Here is a 16,834-nt window from a genome sequence, read left to right as displayed (position 1 = left end):
GATTGAAATTAAATTTATTACGAAATCATTTGTGTAGTTGTCTATACAAACATATTAACCCTCTCTCATCTGAATGAGGAAGTCAGTAATTTAAAAAATAAAAATATATATTTGTGAATTTTTATAGATATAATTCATATGTTGTCGTTTAATCATTAAATCAAATGCAATTTTCCACTCTCACTTTCCTTCAATCATCCTTTACCACTCCTTATCAATTTCCTTCTTTTCCTTTCCACTATCTCTTTGTTTTGTCCATATTTATCTTATTTAAATATGTAGTATATTTATTATTTATATAGTTTATATAACTTCAAGCCGTCGTCGCTTTATTACAGTATTATTTAGCGAATACATATAATTGGATGGCAGGCCCTACTATGTATACATTTTATATGATATATTTTTTTTAAATATTCATTTAACCTTAACATCTGTTTGCATTCGAAATAAATAAAATAAAAAATATGTACGTGTGATGTTTCCTCTTTCACAGTAATAGCCGCTCGATTGTGGAATATATCGCAAAGAAGGTATCCCTGTTACGAAGGATAAGGAATAAATTATACATTAAAACCTCTCTGCTGATATATAAAAGTATTATCGTTCCCCACATTGATTATTGCTCCAGTATTTTATATTTAAGTAATGAAGGAGATCTACAGAGACTCCAAATAATACAAAACAAAGCGACGAGGATAATATTAAGATGTGGAAGACGAACAAAAGTTAAGAAAACGATTCAACTTCTAGATATCATGACAATTGATCAAAGAATCACATTCAATGTTGCTAATGAAATAAACAAAATTATTAAAGGAATAGTTCCGAGATATTCTCAAAATAAACTAAAAAAATAATCGGTTCTTTCATAGAAACTATGCAACAAGAGGATCTAAAAATATAAGCCTGGAAAAGAAATCAAAAGCAATGTCCCAGAGCTGCCTTATGTACAAGGGAATACAATTATTTGAGGAAATGCCAGAAAGCATAAAAAATGAAATAAATGTAAATACATATATTTAAAATTAAATGTAAAAAGTATATATGTGAAAAATATTAGGTAATATATAGTGTAAATAGTGAATATAATTAGTGAAAATGTGCATATGAAACAGTGAATATTATAAATTAGGATATTAAGTGTATAATAATAGTGATAAATAATGTTAGAATAAGTAAAGATGTAAATATATATTAGACTATGTTAATCATAGAACTAAATAAAATAAGTGAATAAAAAAATAAAAAAAGAATAATAATATACCCACTTATGTAAGAGATGCTCCTTCTTTATTTACATTGAGGTCAAGATTGAAATGTCACTATCTAAATATTTGAATTGTTCCTTTATCCTTCTTCTTTCCTTCCTATCCACTCTCCTCTCTTCATAGGAGTGTTAATTTTTTTCATATATATTTTTTTTTGTTCATCTTTGCTTTTAATTTTTGTATAAAGTTGTAAGATTCAATATGTCCATGTATTTATAATCCAACAAAAACCCCAATCTACTTGTTGGTAGTAAACAAATGTACACTGTCCACACTTCCTCTTTTCAAAATAGATGGTACAGAAATTCCATTCACGACTTCAGTCAAAAACTTAGGTATTATCATTCATAAGCATTTAGGGTGGCACGATCAGGTTAACGAAGTTAGTCGTAAACTTTACAGCAGTTTGCACTCACTTAAAAGATTACAGAATTTCTTGCCTTAAAACTGATTTTATATATTTATGTTGATTTATGTGTCAAGCATTGTACTAAAAAAATAAATTACAACGCCAGATACGAATGATTTTTCGTGTGTCAATATAAATAACTCCTCAGACGTTACTACAAAGTTATGTCGGGAACTACACTGGCTACGTTTTCCACAGAGGGTCGAATACAAACTCTGTTGGCTTATGTATAAGTCACTGCACAACTCGGCTCCGGAATATCTAAGGGAACTATGCATTCCAGATGAACTAGCTGACAGGCGTCTCACGCTTAGATCAGCTACGTCTACGGCGAGAGGAAAAGTTATTATACCTCTACGCAAACAGCGCACTAAATTTGGTGAACGCGCATTTGCGGTCGCAGGCCCTATGGCATGGAATGCTCTCCCAGCAGAGGTGCGAGGCTGTGAAAGTGAAGTGATGTTTCGGAAAAAACTTAAAACCCACTTGTTCTCTAAATCATTTGAATAAATCCGTAGCACGTGACAACAAAATAAATTATTTTAATTAAATTACAAATTTAAAAGCTTCAATTAAATTAACTTAACTATAGAATCACCATGTAAAGCGCCCTTGAGGTATTTTATTACGAAAATGGCGCTATATAAGTTATCCATAATAAATTAATTAATGTCCTCACTTTTTCTGACAAATGTCATTCTAATCAAGCTATATTTTAAGGACTAAAGTCTGTGTAGGATACAAGACTTGATATGTCTTACAGAAATAAATTGTGTTTTTACTTCGAGAGATACATTTAAAACAGTTTTACAACTTCAAACCGCTCTCCTAAACAATTTACCAGATGTAATATCCGGCATTTCAGCTTTAAAGTACAGCATTATTTACCACAGTCTTTTCAGAGTTTTAGTTCGTGACGTTATAAAACGACTCAGGTTGAAAAGGGTCAAACAAGATATTGTGAATCTTCCGATTCTCAGAAACAACATCAGAGGTACAAAACCAGTGGATTATGAATATAAATATTAGTATGATAAAAATTATATTTAAGATGAAAAATTTTGAATTTTTGACTAATATTATGTCGTCGTCTTGTATGTTTCCCAGTGTTATTTTGTGCACAATTTTTAAGGTCTCAATTTTAGTCAAGTAGTTTATGTCAAACTGGTGTGTTTTTTGTACAGTTCAGTCGTAGAGGTCAGGTAGGGTAGGTTGTTTGTTAGTTTAAGAATTTTATTTTGTTGTCTTTGTATTCTCTTTATGTCTGTCTTGTTACCAGTTCCCCAGAAGGCGATCATGTAACTCAATTTACTTTTGACATAGGCTTCGTACATCATAATTTTTCTTGTTATTCCTTTTTTATTTTTTCTTTTTTCTCTGCTGCATTGGCATGTTTTTATACTTTTAAACTACTTTTAATTCAACAATGTTTGATTATGTCCAAATGCTTGCAGACTGGCTGGATTTCCTCCCTAGGGAGTTGTTCATATTTAAATTTATTTCAACAGATAGGGAAAAACATTTTGTGAAGGGAATATGAAAGTCTAGGCATTTACAGGGCTGATGACCTGTCATTGGCTGGTTTAAGTGGCCACTTTACACACTGTGTAACATTCACCATTCTGCCCACGTTTGAACATCCACATTTCCTCAACTCTTCCATCTGTTGACTTTTGTGAAGTAAAGTGTGTAAAGTGGCCACTTAAACCGGCTAATGACAGGTCATAAGCCCTGTAAATGCCTAGACTTCCATATTCCCTTCATAAAAAAATTTCCCTCTCTGTTGAAATAAATTTAAAAATGAACAACTCCCTAGGGAGGAAATCCAGCCAGTCTGCAAGCATTTGGACATAATCAAACATTGTTGAATCACTACCTGGTAAAAGGAGAAGTAAAATATTGGAAAATTGTTTTCAGGCGTTGCCTAGTAGGTGATTTGGTTCAGCCGGATGAATCTCACCCACGTGATAAAGGTTTCAGCTCTTTTACTTCACAAAAGTCAACAGATGAGTTGAGGAAATGTGGATGTTCAAACATGGGCAGAATGGTGAATGTTACACAGTGTGTAAAGTGGCCACTTAAACCAGCCAATGACAGGTCATCAGCCCTGTAAATGCCTAGACTTTCATATTCCCTTCACAATTTTTTTTCCCTCTCTGTTGAAATAAATTTAAATACTTTTAATTACTTATATTACATATGTTAATAAAATCAATATATTGCTGCTCTTACTATAATGTGTCATTAATTTTGAAGATGTTTTTTAAATTGACCTAAATTTATGGTCTTATATTTCACTTAAAGATTCTTCTCATCGTTTTTTTTAATCCCTTAAAATAAATATGTTTATATTTATGTTTTTCCTTTTTGAAAAAAAATGTTATTACTATTTTATTTTATTTTTACATCTGAGCATGTTTTTCATTCTTTATTTCAATTCTTAATTTTTAATTACTCTTACAAATTCTCTTCATTTTTAATATTATTTTCATTTGTAAATACTCACTACAAACTTTAAAATATCTTTTTTTCACTTTAATTTAAATTTTTAAACAACTTTCATTTATGTTTTCTTTTTCCTTCTCTTTTTTATACTTTCATAATTAACCTAACATATAATTGCTTTATAATATGGAAACTTCACTGGTCCATTATAGTTAAGACTAACTGCGTAAAATATTAAACTTTGTAACTGTACTGTATGTTTACTGAATAAAAGAAAATAAAATAAATAAAATAAAATAAAATTCTTTGTTTTATCACTTATGTTGATTGTAAAAAAACAAAAATAATTAAATTTTATTTTTAGAATAAGGATTTTTAATTTTTTACATTTAATTAGCTAGGCACTTATAATTCAGTGGTTTTAGTTTTTTTTGTTTCTGTAATATTACTTATGCTTTAAAAGATAAAAAATCTCCGTCTTAGAACAGACTGAGCCATGTTAGATGGAGACTATCATAAACAGAGAACACTCCGTTTTCATTTTTTATTCACTGGTTTTATATAGATTTTTTTATTTTATATTATTTTATATTTTATGCAATAAATTGATATATTTTTTTTAAATATAGACATACAGAAGAAAAGTACGAGATTTTTGCTCAGAGACGTCTCTCCTTTATCGCACCGAGTGTTCAATATTTTGGAAGAGCGTATTAAGCTCTCAAGGACAAAAATTATTTTCAAGAATGAAGTTGTGAACTGAATTTTCCTTCGAGGGAGGGATTTAAGTTAGAAACTCCTCCCTTAAAGGATCACAACGAACGAAATGCATGCGATCACAACGAACAAAAATGAACGTGCTTAAGTTATCGCGGTCATAAGTCAACGCGTGTGTAATCTCTAAGTCAACGCTCGTGTCGGTTTGTTTTTTATTTTCCTCGTAAATAAATACAGTTCACTGGCGAAAAATCGGCGTTTACTATAAAAAATAATACAATATATTTCATTCGCAAAATAGTAAGGAGTATCTAATGCAAAAAAGTGAAAATTAAATTACGATTACTATGGCGACTGCTTTTCTTGACATTTGGCTCGCCAACCGCCGGCTAAATGCAATAAATAGCGTAATAAATAATAAATAAATAAATCAAAACAGCAGTTTTGGAATAATTTACACCGGTGAAATTCAAATATGTGATTGCGCAGCAGGATTATACGTCATGAAACGTAAATATTTAGACATTTATTTATTATTTTTATTTATAAATTTATTGCAAAAAAATATTATACATACTTAATAACAGGGAATCTATATAAAACCAATTAATGTAAAATGAAAACGGAGTGTTCTCTGTTTATGATAGTCTCCATCTAACATGGCACAGCCTGTTCTAAGATGGAGATTTTCTATCTTTAGAGCGTAAGTAGTCCTATACTAATAAAACAATAACATAAAAAAGAAAAACTAAAACTACTTAATTATAAATGCCTAGCTAATCAAATGTAAGAAATTAAAAATCATTATTAAACAAATATAAAGTATATATATGTGCCAGGAATACATGTTACTTAAACACAAATAATATGGTATAATATATAATAAAATAAATATGAAGCAATGCAATACATAAAAATATAAATAATGTGTACCAATTATATAAAGTACTACGTTTTTTGATTTACATATATTTTTCAAAAAATCTCTCGCTACACTATTTATATGTGCAGTTATTTTTATTTTAAAATTTGTTTTACATTTTGAGTCTTTTATTTGGCAATAAATCACTCAATATTTTTGGAGCAATTACATTGTATTGCTTTTTACCAAAGGCGGTTGATACAAATGTGACAATACAGTTAATTTGTGTTGCTGAACGAGTGTTTATATTTTGTTGGGTTCTTTTGACCTCACTTAATTTATCATAAAATTTAAGTAGTAGGCACCTCACAAACAATTGTCTAACATCCAATATCTTTGACTCAGCGAATAGATCTTCCGTTGAATACCTCGAGGGTTTTTTGAGAATGATCTTCATGATCCATTTTTGTGCTATTCTTACTGGTTCAAGGATTGAACGAGAGCAACCTCCCCAAGCTGAATTAGGTGTTCACGGATGTTGCATTGCGATCGCGAATGCGATAAACAACCTTGGTGAGAAATTGTTATCACGTCGCTTATTAGCACGTCGATAGTTATTTGTGATGGAGCTACAGGATTTAAGAGTCCAACGGGGATGTGTGATGTCACCATGGATAATCAACGTTTGTATCGACTGCATGAAAGAACTGAAAGGCTTAAGAATAGGAGCAAAAATGGGTGATTTAACTGGCAATTGTCTCTTGTATGCTGACGATGCCGCGCTTCTTGCTAACAACAAAGAGGAACTGCAATTCTTGGTAACAAAGGTCAACGATGTGTGCGAGGGAAGCCATTTGCTGATGAATGTCGATAAATCCAATGTGATGGTTTTCGAAAGAAATGAAAACTAAATGTGAAATCACTGTGAATGGACAACAACAACAAACCATCACGCCGTTTCCCCGCAGGGGTAGGCAGAGAGGATAGAACGCCATAACACTCTATCTTGGCATACAGACCTCGCTTCCTCTACATTCATACATCTTCTTATGCACGCACGCCGATTATTCCTACTTTTGACACGTCCATCTTCAAGTATTTGATGGACTTGATCGTGCCATTGCTTTCTCGGTCTTCCTCGTTTTCTGCATCCATCAACATTTGCATCGTAGATCCTTTTAGCCGTTCTTTCGCTGTCCATTCGCTCTACATGTCCAAACCAACGCAGCACCCCTTTCTTAATTCTGTCAATAATGCATGTCTCAGCCTTACACACTTCACGGATCTCGACATTTGTGCACCTATCATACATCGTTTTACCACACATTCGCCTGAGGGATCGCATTTCGACAGCATTCAACCTACTTTCATCATTATTTTTCCAATTCCATACTTCGCTCCCATACATTAGAGTTGGAACTAGAACTCCGTTGTGAACTGCTAGTTTAGCCTCCTGCGATAAACATTTGTTTTCCAAAGTAGATTTTAGTGCACCGTTCACCCTGTTCCCGGCACTCACCCTCCTTTCAATATCTTTCTCGGCCTTTCCGTCCCTAGTAAACATTCTTCCCAGATACACAAATTCTTCTACCTGATTCAGAATATCTCCGTTCACGCTGATCTCACATTTAGTTATATTTTCATCCCTTTCAAAAACCATCACTTTCGATTTATCAACATTCATAAGCAAATCGCTTTTCTTGCATACCTCGTAGACTTTTGTTACCAAGAATTGAAGGTCTTCTTTGCTGCTAGCAAGAAGCGCGGCATCATCCGCATACAGAAGACAGTTAACAGTTATACCACTCATTTTTGCTCCCATTCTTAAATCTTTCAGTTCTTTCATACAGTTATCGATGTATATGTTGAACAACCATGGTGACATTACACATCCCTGTGAATGTGTAATAGTGGGGTTATACTAAAACTGGTAGAGAAATTTGTGTACCTGGGAAGTATGATTACTAGGGATGGAATGACCGAGATAGATATTGAACGGACGGTGAGTGCCGGGAACAGAGTGAACGGTGCACTTAAATCAACCTTGGCAAATAAATGCTTGTCGCAAGAGGCAAAATTAGCAGTTCGCAATGGAGTCCCGGTCCCGACTCTGATGTGTGGGAGCGAAGAATGGACTTGGAAAAACAGGGATAAAAGTAGGATGAACGCTGACAAAATACGATCTGTCCGGCGAATGTGTGGTAAAACTATGCACGATAGTTGCACAAATGTCGAGATCCGTACATTATGTAAGGCTGAGATAAGCATTATCGACAAAATCAAGAAACGAGCTCTGCGCTGGTTTGGACAGCGAAAGAACGGCTAAAAACATTTACAATGGATGCAGAAATCGAGGAAGACCGAGAAAGACATGGCATGACCGAATCCATCAAATACTCGAAGATGGACATGACAAAAGTAGGAATAATCGGTGCGCGTGCATGAGAAGATGTATTAATACAGAGGAACCGAGGTGCGTGTGCAAAGATAGAGCGATGTGGCGTTCTATCTTCTCTGCCTATCTTTACGGAGAAGCGGCGTGATGGTTTGCTGTTGTTGTTGTAAGATTTGAAAGATAATTTAATACCACCTTAGGCCACTGCACCCTTTCGTCAGACACCCGATCAGCCCATGAGAGGGTTACAATTCCAGTATCGATCTACAAACATTTGGACATGCTCAAAATATTGCAATTAATGAGTCGTGATTTTTCCATAACATTAAAATTTTTACGTCTCATGATTTGAGTCAATAATTGTTAACATTAAATACGAAAAACGTGATGTAAAACTATTACAGTTAAGGGGACAGCTTTCGCTTCATTTTTCTTTAATAATAATATAAAATAATGTCTTTAATAGAGTGAAAAAATCTATCTCCCTTGATTACAAAATAGAAAATATTAATTTAGATGAAGTCAAGTCTATTGAGGACCTCGGAGTTATCATGGACTGTAAACTTACCTTCAATTAATATATTATATATAAGTAGATAATTTATGTAGCGCCATTTTTGTGAGAATCACCTCAAGGGCGCTGTACAATTAATAAATATCCCAGTACGTCTTGCAGCTACAGAGCGCATGGACGGTTGGGATTCTAGTTTCTCGTTTTTAATTAAGAACAATAAAAAATTATAACAGATAGGGGCTAGATTACAGGACGTCTTGCAGCTACAGAGCGCATAGACAGTTAGAAATTTAGCCCCCATTTACACATTTTAAAAATTGACAAGTAAATTTAGTGTATTAATGATATAAAAAAATAAAAAACAATAATAATAATAAAAAGGAGTAAGATTACAACACGTCTTGCAGCTATTAAGCGCATATACGATTGGAATTCTAGACCCCATTTACAAAATTTAGGTATTTTAAAGTTGATATTTGAAAGCTAGATAACCAATCATCGTGCAGCTACAAAGCGCATGGACGAGTGGAATTCCAGCAAAGTTAGAATGATATCAATAAATTTATAAAAAATAGAGCATAGTAGTAAATTTGTCAAGTGTTCATGCCAAGAAGTAAGCAATAAAAAACTAAATAAATTAAACACTGTTTCAACTCCATGATAAGGTCAAATGGAGATAGATGTCCGAAGAGAAGCTTTTGTAGACAGTAGGTTGATACCGTCGCCATGTGGCCCACTGGCTGTTTGATAATTTCTGGAAACGCACGTGTGTAGTTACTGGGGGATTATGCCTATTGTTCCAACGACTTGGTGTCCATTTTGGACCGTATTATTTCGTTTTATGAGACGCAACATTCCATACTGATACTATGATTAACAAGTCACTAAAACTCTTGGGTTTTGTTAGCAGGACGTCTAGTAACTTTACTAATATGTTCACGGTTAAAATCTCAGAGTAATAATGCGTAACCTAGAGAGAAGCCCTATCACTATGTTTCATAGAACGCAAGCGATGTTGGTTCGTTGGTTAGCAACCAATTGGTGGGCATTTTGTTTTATTTGACAGCATAAACATAACGGTTCGATCGGATGCTTTTGTAGCTGTGCTCTGCTTTGTTTGTAAATAACTTGGATATTTACGTTATAATAAATAAAAATCCACTATGGCGAATTGAAGTATGTTTGATTGCAGCAGTAGGAGCGCCAAAGCTGTTAAAGGAGTCAGTTTTCACAGGTAATTGATTCCGAATATTTTCCCATGATTTACATTGATTTTTGGCATTTATTGTCCCGACACGTGTATTATGTTGCTTAAAAACTTTCCTTATAACAACATATTTACTTCAGATATTATTTTTTCTCAATTTAAGGAATAAATTTGTGAATTAAAGTATGTTTCCTGTTGACAATGACAGTTGATTACGGGCAATATGTCGGGGCCGCACTAGGCATCCATATAAAGTTTGAGTTTTTATCGAGTAGAGGTTGATTAAAATTTGACTCGAAAATAGCAACGTTAAACTTGAAATCGCATCTAAAATGACGTGTCCAAATTTCAGGCCGCTACGACTCGCCGTTTCGGAGATGTGACGGACAAACAAACAAACTCAACACAGGACTTTGGTTCCATGGAGTTGGGATTTATGTCTCAATAAATATATTGTGAATAAAATGAATAAATAAATAAAAAAATTAACACAAACATGTATTTTCAGTTTTATAAAATAAGTATAGGCGAATTATAGAAAAACAGATTGGAATAACCCCTGCAATGATAAGAACACGGGTACATATTTAAAAGTAATTACAATGCAAATTAATATCCATTTGGCAATTCTCGACCTGAGTACGGCCCATTGTTTTGCTGCGAACTGTAGCTAACTTAATACCCAATAGACATAGAATGGTTTTCCTACGTTTGGGCTCCTCTCTAGGTTACGCATTATTACTCTGAGGTTAGAACACTATATTGCTCACTTGTTCGGCCTCTTTTAGAATATGCCTCGGCGATCTGGTCTCCCTTCTACGTAGGCCGGATAAATCATATCGAATCGGTGCAAGATCGTTTGCTAAGAAAAGTAGCATGGATGATTGGCCTCGAGAGGGGAGACTACACTTCGGAGAAATGGAGTCAAATAGGTGCGAAGGTTTTCACGGTCACTGTTATCAATATTATGTATCTTTTTTGGGTGATACCGTGTATGTTGGATTTGATCCGACGTTTCGGCTACCATTGCAGGAGCCATCTTCAGGGAAAGCTGTGTGTTTTATAGAGAAATGTATGTGTTTATGTACTAGTAATTTGTACCGTGTCACAGTCAGCAGTAAGCACATTTCTAGTTTTGTAGGAAAGAATAATTATGTTTATGTACTAGTAATTTGTACCGTGTCGCAGTCGGCAGTAGGCACATTTCAATTCGTTTTTGTCATATGTAGTGCTGGGAACCATGTTGAATTTAATTTAAGCCCGTCGTCTTTGTTTATATTATTTGGATGTCTGTGTATTTCAATTGCCTCTTTTATTATTCGAGCACTATAATTACTAGGTTTATGTAGAATTTTTGGTTCAAAGGCGGAAAAATGTCCTGTGTCGTATAAAGTGTTCCGCTATTGCGGATTTGTCTGGGTGCCCAAGTTTACACGCTCTTTTGTGTTCGTCAATTCTCTTCTTTGCTGTGCGCCCTGTTTGTCCAATATACACTTTATCACATCCTTGGCAACTTAGTTTGTACACGGCTTCAGTTTCCAGAGGATTTTTATCTTTTGGGTTTACTAAATGGTCTTTTGTTTTTCCCACAGTCCCAAACGTTGTTGCAATATTTTGTTTCTTCAGCACTTTGGCTATCCTGTCAGTTACATTCTGTACATATGGCAGGTATGCAGTCCCTCTGGTAATATCTTCTTCCTTGTTCTTCTTTGTCCCTTGCGATTTAATAATGTTGTCAATTTGTTTCTTGTGTATTGTGGTGTATAGAAAACCAACACATACGAATCGATACTTACACGCTGATTCACATCATCATCCAGCCCAAAAACGAGGATTAATAAATACACTTCTAACAAGAGCGACTCGAATATGCGAAGATTCCGAAAAGGGCGAAGAGTTCAACAAAATTTCAGATGCATTGGAGCATAATCTCTCTAAGTCTCTAACATTAGTGCGTAGATTATTCCACAATCGAGCGGTTACTACTGTGAAAGACGAGGCAAGAAAATTAGAGCGATGACAGGGTATTAAAAGGTTCTCTCGTTACTAGAACGAAGAGATAGTCCGTATTGTGAAAGAGGTTGGATGAGCTCTCTCAGATAAACAGGCGAAGTGGGATTATTTAAAATATTGTGAAGAAGTTATAGAATGTGAATGTTTCTTCTATGCCTGGTACTCAGCCAGTGTAGTTGCGTGCGATACTCGGTTATGTGGTCGAATTTGCGAAGATGACAGGTGATGACAGATAAATGCTCTCCGTCATTGTATAAAAAATATGTGATTGTTGCTGGTACCTTACCCCTTAAAAACAATAGCGCCGTATTTTCGTTCTAATGAGATTTTACATACAGTTAATTCTAGAATTCCTGATGGGTGAGAACCTGATATATGAGTAACTTCAAATCAAATAAATTATTTAGAATCAAATATACACATCTACATTGAAGATCGAAAGTCGAAAAAAAATACCTCTAAAACGGTAAGTCGCAGCGACGTGAAATTCATCATTATTCTGTCCGCTCCCTAGTTGGAGCATCTGTGTCCACAAAGATCCTCCAGGCATCTCTGTCGGCCTTGTGGTCTAATGGTCAGCGCGTTTGCCTACCATGCGAGAGGTCTCGGGTTCGATTCCCGACAAGGTTGATATGAAATATTTATTTAAAAGGGTGTTTTCACACCAGAATATTTCATAGTCCCTAGGCTGGTACGCGAAGCGTTAGACTGATCATCTTACTCTCATGTAACAAAAATGATCAAGATACGCTGCGATTGGTGTACTAATACAGTGCCCTATGGAAAGGGAATGATGATGATGATGAATTTCAATTAAATATATTATTTAGAATCAAATATACCCATCTACATTATTGAACACCGAAAAAAAAAATACCTCCAAAACGGTAAGTCGTAGCGACGTGAAATTCATCATCATTCCATCATTGTCCGCTCCCTAGTCGGAGCATATGGTGTCCACGAAGATCCCCAGGCATCTCTGTCGCCTGACGGCTCCTGCGCATCCGCCAAGTCAGGTTCGCGTCTCGTAGTTCTGACACGAACTGCCGACGAACGTCCAGGACGTCGAGAGCCTGATGCCTCGTAAAGTAGGCAAGCGTGGTTAAGGCTCTCGGGAGGCGTCGGCAGCACATGGCCGAGCCAACGGTATCGCCTCCGCTTGATGACCAACGCAGACCCGAGATTCTTCTGAGACACCTTTTTCAAAATTAAGTATTTTGCTGGTTTGGGCCCTGGAGTGGGGCCACGATTCGCACCTCTAGAGGAGAATAGGTGTTATGCAGGCGTTATATAGGCGGAATTTGGCGTTCACTGAGTAAATATCCGATCTCCGGACAGCCTTCATACTGTTGAAGTGTTTCATACAGTAGTAATGCGTTGAAGATGTTAGGATTTGTTCCGCGTACTGCCAGGGTTTTCGAAAATACCCGCGTACTGAGAACTCTTTACAACTCCTCGGTGCGAAGTAGACTCGAGAGTCTGGGGGCCACATGAACTGAAGTACTCTCTTATGATTGAGAAAATCCAAAAGAAGTTTCTGAGATATCTCTACATGAGAGAGTGCGGGTATTATCCTCGGCTCTACCCGACCGAGTTTTTAAAAAAATATATATATTTAAATTTCATTGATAAACCCTTACTTACATTTAACAAAATATTTTCACTTTTAAAATTCACATTCTACTGTTAATAATAATATTTTTAACATCTTGTGTAAAGGTTGTCTGAGTCTTTTGTTTAGTTTTGTCTGGTAGTTTATTGTATAATTTCAGTCCATGGTTTATTAGTCTCGATTGTTCTTTTCTCATTTTGAAAGATTGTATATGATATTTTTCTGATATTCTCATATTGTGTTCATGTTTAGTACAGTTTTTTTCAAGTTTTAATTCTTCGTCTACAATTACATCAGTGGCTAATTTGTGAACAAATTTTAAAGATTCTAGTTTAAAGAGTTCAGTCACATTTAATTGTTTAGTTTGTTCAAAAAGTTCTTTAGTTGCTGTTAGATAGGGAAGGTCATATACTAACTTTAATATTTTATTTTGCTGTCTTTGTAGTCTGTTTATGTCATTTTGATTTCCTGTTCCCCATAGTAGTTGCATATAACATATTTTAGTTTTTACATAGGCTTCATACATTTTTTTTTCCTTTGTTGGAACATAGTTTTTGATTTTAAAAAATAGACTCGATAAAGTCGCCATTTTGCAAATTAAATTGTTGATATGAATTGTCCATGTCAATTGTCTGTCTATTGTTAGTCCTAAGTATTTAACATGTTCAATTTCAGTTAGTCGTTCATTATTTATGTAAGCATCTACTTTGTGACATATTTTTCTAGATTCAAAATGGATAATATTGCATTTTTTTTCATTAAGTGTAAGTAAGTTTGTGCTTGTCCATTTAGTCAACATAGTAAAGTCTTCGTTCATGTCATTGCTTGTTGTACAATGTTTCTCCAGGGTATGTTCGGCTACAACAGTTTAGAGACTAGAAGGAATGTTATTTGACTACACATTTTTATCGATTGTTGCGCGGTATGATCGATAATCCTGAGATTATGATGAGCATTGGTTTGTATGTTCCTGATAATTACCTAAGACAGCGTCAGCATAGATTGTTTCATATTCCTTGTTGTTGGAAGGGCTATCACTACGCAGAACAACATCGCTCTGGATATTGATCTGTTCCATGTATCCGAAGGGGTTTTCCGGATTCTCCTACTACTTTGACATGAGTATCTTTCGTGTATTTTTTTCTTTTTTATATTATGTACGTATTGAATACATGTTTGTAATGTATATGTTATATTAAAAATACATTAATTGAATTGAATGTGGCGCCTGCTATTCTTAGCCGCACTTTCAGTTATTTTTGAAAGCTGCCATTTTCTGTAACTCCCGGGTATTTATTTATGCTTTGTTAAGTTAGTTCAAAACATTTTAAGAACTAATATAAACTTTTGATAATATTAACATATTACAACAGAGATGAAGAACATTTAAGAGAAGTTAATATAGAAGAACCTCACAAACATCAACAGATGAAAGAATCGAAGTAATATAGATGTTCAAATATGGGCAGAATGGTGAATGTTACACAGTGTGTAAAGTGGCCACTTAAACCAGCCATTGACAGGTCATAAGCCCTGTAGATGCCTAGACTTATATATTGGCGGCCTCCGTGGTGTGGTGGTCAAGACGCTTGACTCACGCACGGAAGGTTCCGGGTTCGATTCCCGGTGAGAACACAAAAATTAAAATGTGATTTTTCTCAAGCCTGGGTGCTCTGTGATGTAATTCACCGCTGTAATTAGGCCTCCTGGCCTGTTGTGGTGCAAAAAAAAAATGTAAAAAATACATTACCTTCTCTTAAATGTTCTTCATCTCTGTTGTAATATGTTAATATAAACAGCTCCCCAGGGAGTTGAATCCAGTCCTTGTCTACAAAAATTTGGACAAACTCAAAATATTGTTGCAATTTTTTTAATTTTTTTTTTTGTTACATATTGAGTATGTTTTTTAAAATTTAAATATCTATCCAAGTAGACCTTGAGATACTTTATTTCGTCCTCATGATTTTTATTCATATTATCAATATTGATTTTGCAACCCTGAGGTATTATTTTTGTCCCAATAATCATATATTTTGTTTTTGATATATTTAATTTCAATTTATTTACTTTTAACCATTTTGATATATTTCCTAAATCGTAATTAATTTTATTTATCATCGTGTCATAATTATCTTCTGATATGTAAACTAGTGCATCATCTGCAAACAGTTGGATTTCACAATTTTTTTTTAAATTTGTTTTTTAACATTTTTGGTTCGTACTTAACTTCAATATCAATGCATAGATGGCGCTTCCAACTCGTTTGTGGATGGGTTCTTGATTCGTAGCATATATACAAAAACCAAAAATGTTACCTGGTGTGGATATTCGCTAAATAAGCGTAATGGGGAATGTTGTAGTACCTACATAAAGTGGCCACTTAACCCAGCCAATGACAGGTCATAAGCCCTGTAAACGCTCGAATATCCATAATCCTGAATCTTGAATTTGAAAAAAAATCTACCTCATCTCTGTAGGGATATAAATAAAAATAAATAAAAAAAATGGATTTAACAATATTTTAGAGATTTACTGATGTCATTTATGCATCTTCCTTCTCTGGTCCCAATCCTGGGATTGGCTGGCAGCAATTACCTTCATTCTTCTCCTCCATTCCTCCCTGTCTTGTGCGGCTCTTCTAAAGTCAGCATATGATGAGCAGCGCACGTCCTCTCATAGGTCCTCCAGGTACTCTCGGCGTGGGCGTCCCCTAGAATTTGTCCCCTCGGTCATCCCCTCCATTATGACATTCTTGACGTATTACGTGGCCGATCCACCTCGCTCGCCTTTCGGACAAGGTCCTGAGCAAGTGCCTTCCACCTTCGATTCTTTGGAGAACCTCTTCATTTGTAATGTGGTCTCTCCGGGAAATTCCTAGTAGTCTTCTATAGGAACACATCTCAAAAACCTCTAGTTCATCTCTTTCGGATAGGCACCATGTAAATATGTATATGATAAACAATATGGGCCCTCTATGAAACTATGAAACTCTCGACCCTTTCGACGACTCGGTTTGACAGAGTCAGGGAATTTTGGGCATCAAGGCATGAAGCGTCACACAGTACATGGGTTTTTGCATCATTGATTTCAAACCCATGCATGCGGAGTACCTATTCAGGCTATCTACAGTGACTGAATCGTCCAAAATCCAAACCGTCAATGACTGGATGTCATCAAACAGACTCAAACTCAATCCATCCAAAACTAAGCTTCTTTTGACAGCGACAAAAAAGCGACAATGCCTTTTCGACCGATCTCCAATTTCAATCCCAGGTTGTGATCTTACCCTTAGTATAAATGCTCAACTACTGGGTGTTCATTTAGATTCAAATCATTCTCTTCATTCTGCACTACATTCACGCCATAGTGACATGAAGAACAAAGGAAAG

The sequence above is a fragment of the Micrasema longulum genome, unplaced genomic scaffold (assembly GCF_059751315.1).
Source record: "Micrasema longulum isolate JH-2025_06_02 unplaced genomic scaffold, ASM5975131v1 h1tg001083l, whole genome shotgun sequence".
Classification (NCBI taxonomy): domain Eukaryota; kingdom Metazoa; phylum Arthropoda; class Insecta; order Trichoptera; family Brachycentridae; genus Micrasema; species Micrasema longulum.
This window is presented reverse-complemented; position numbering follows the sequence as displayed.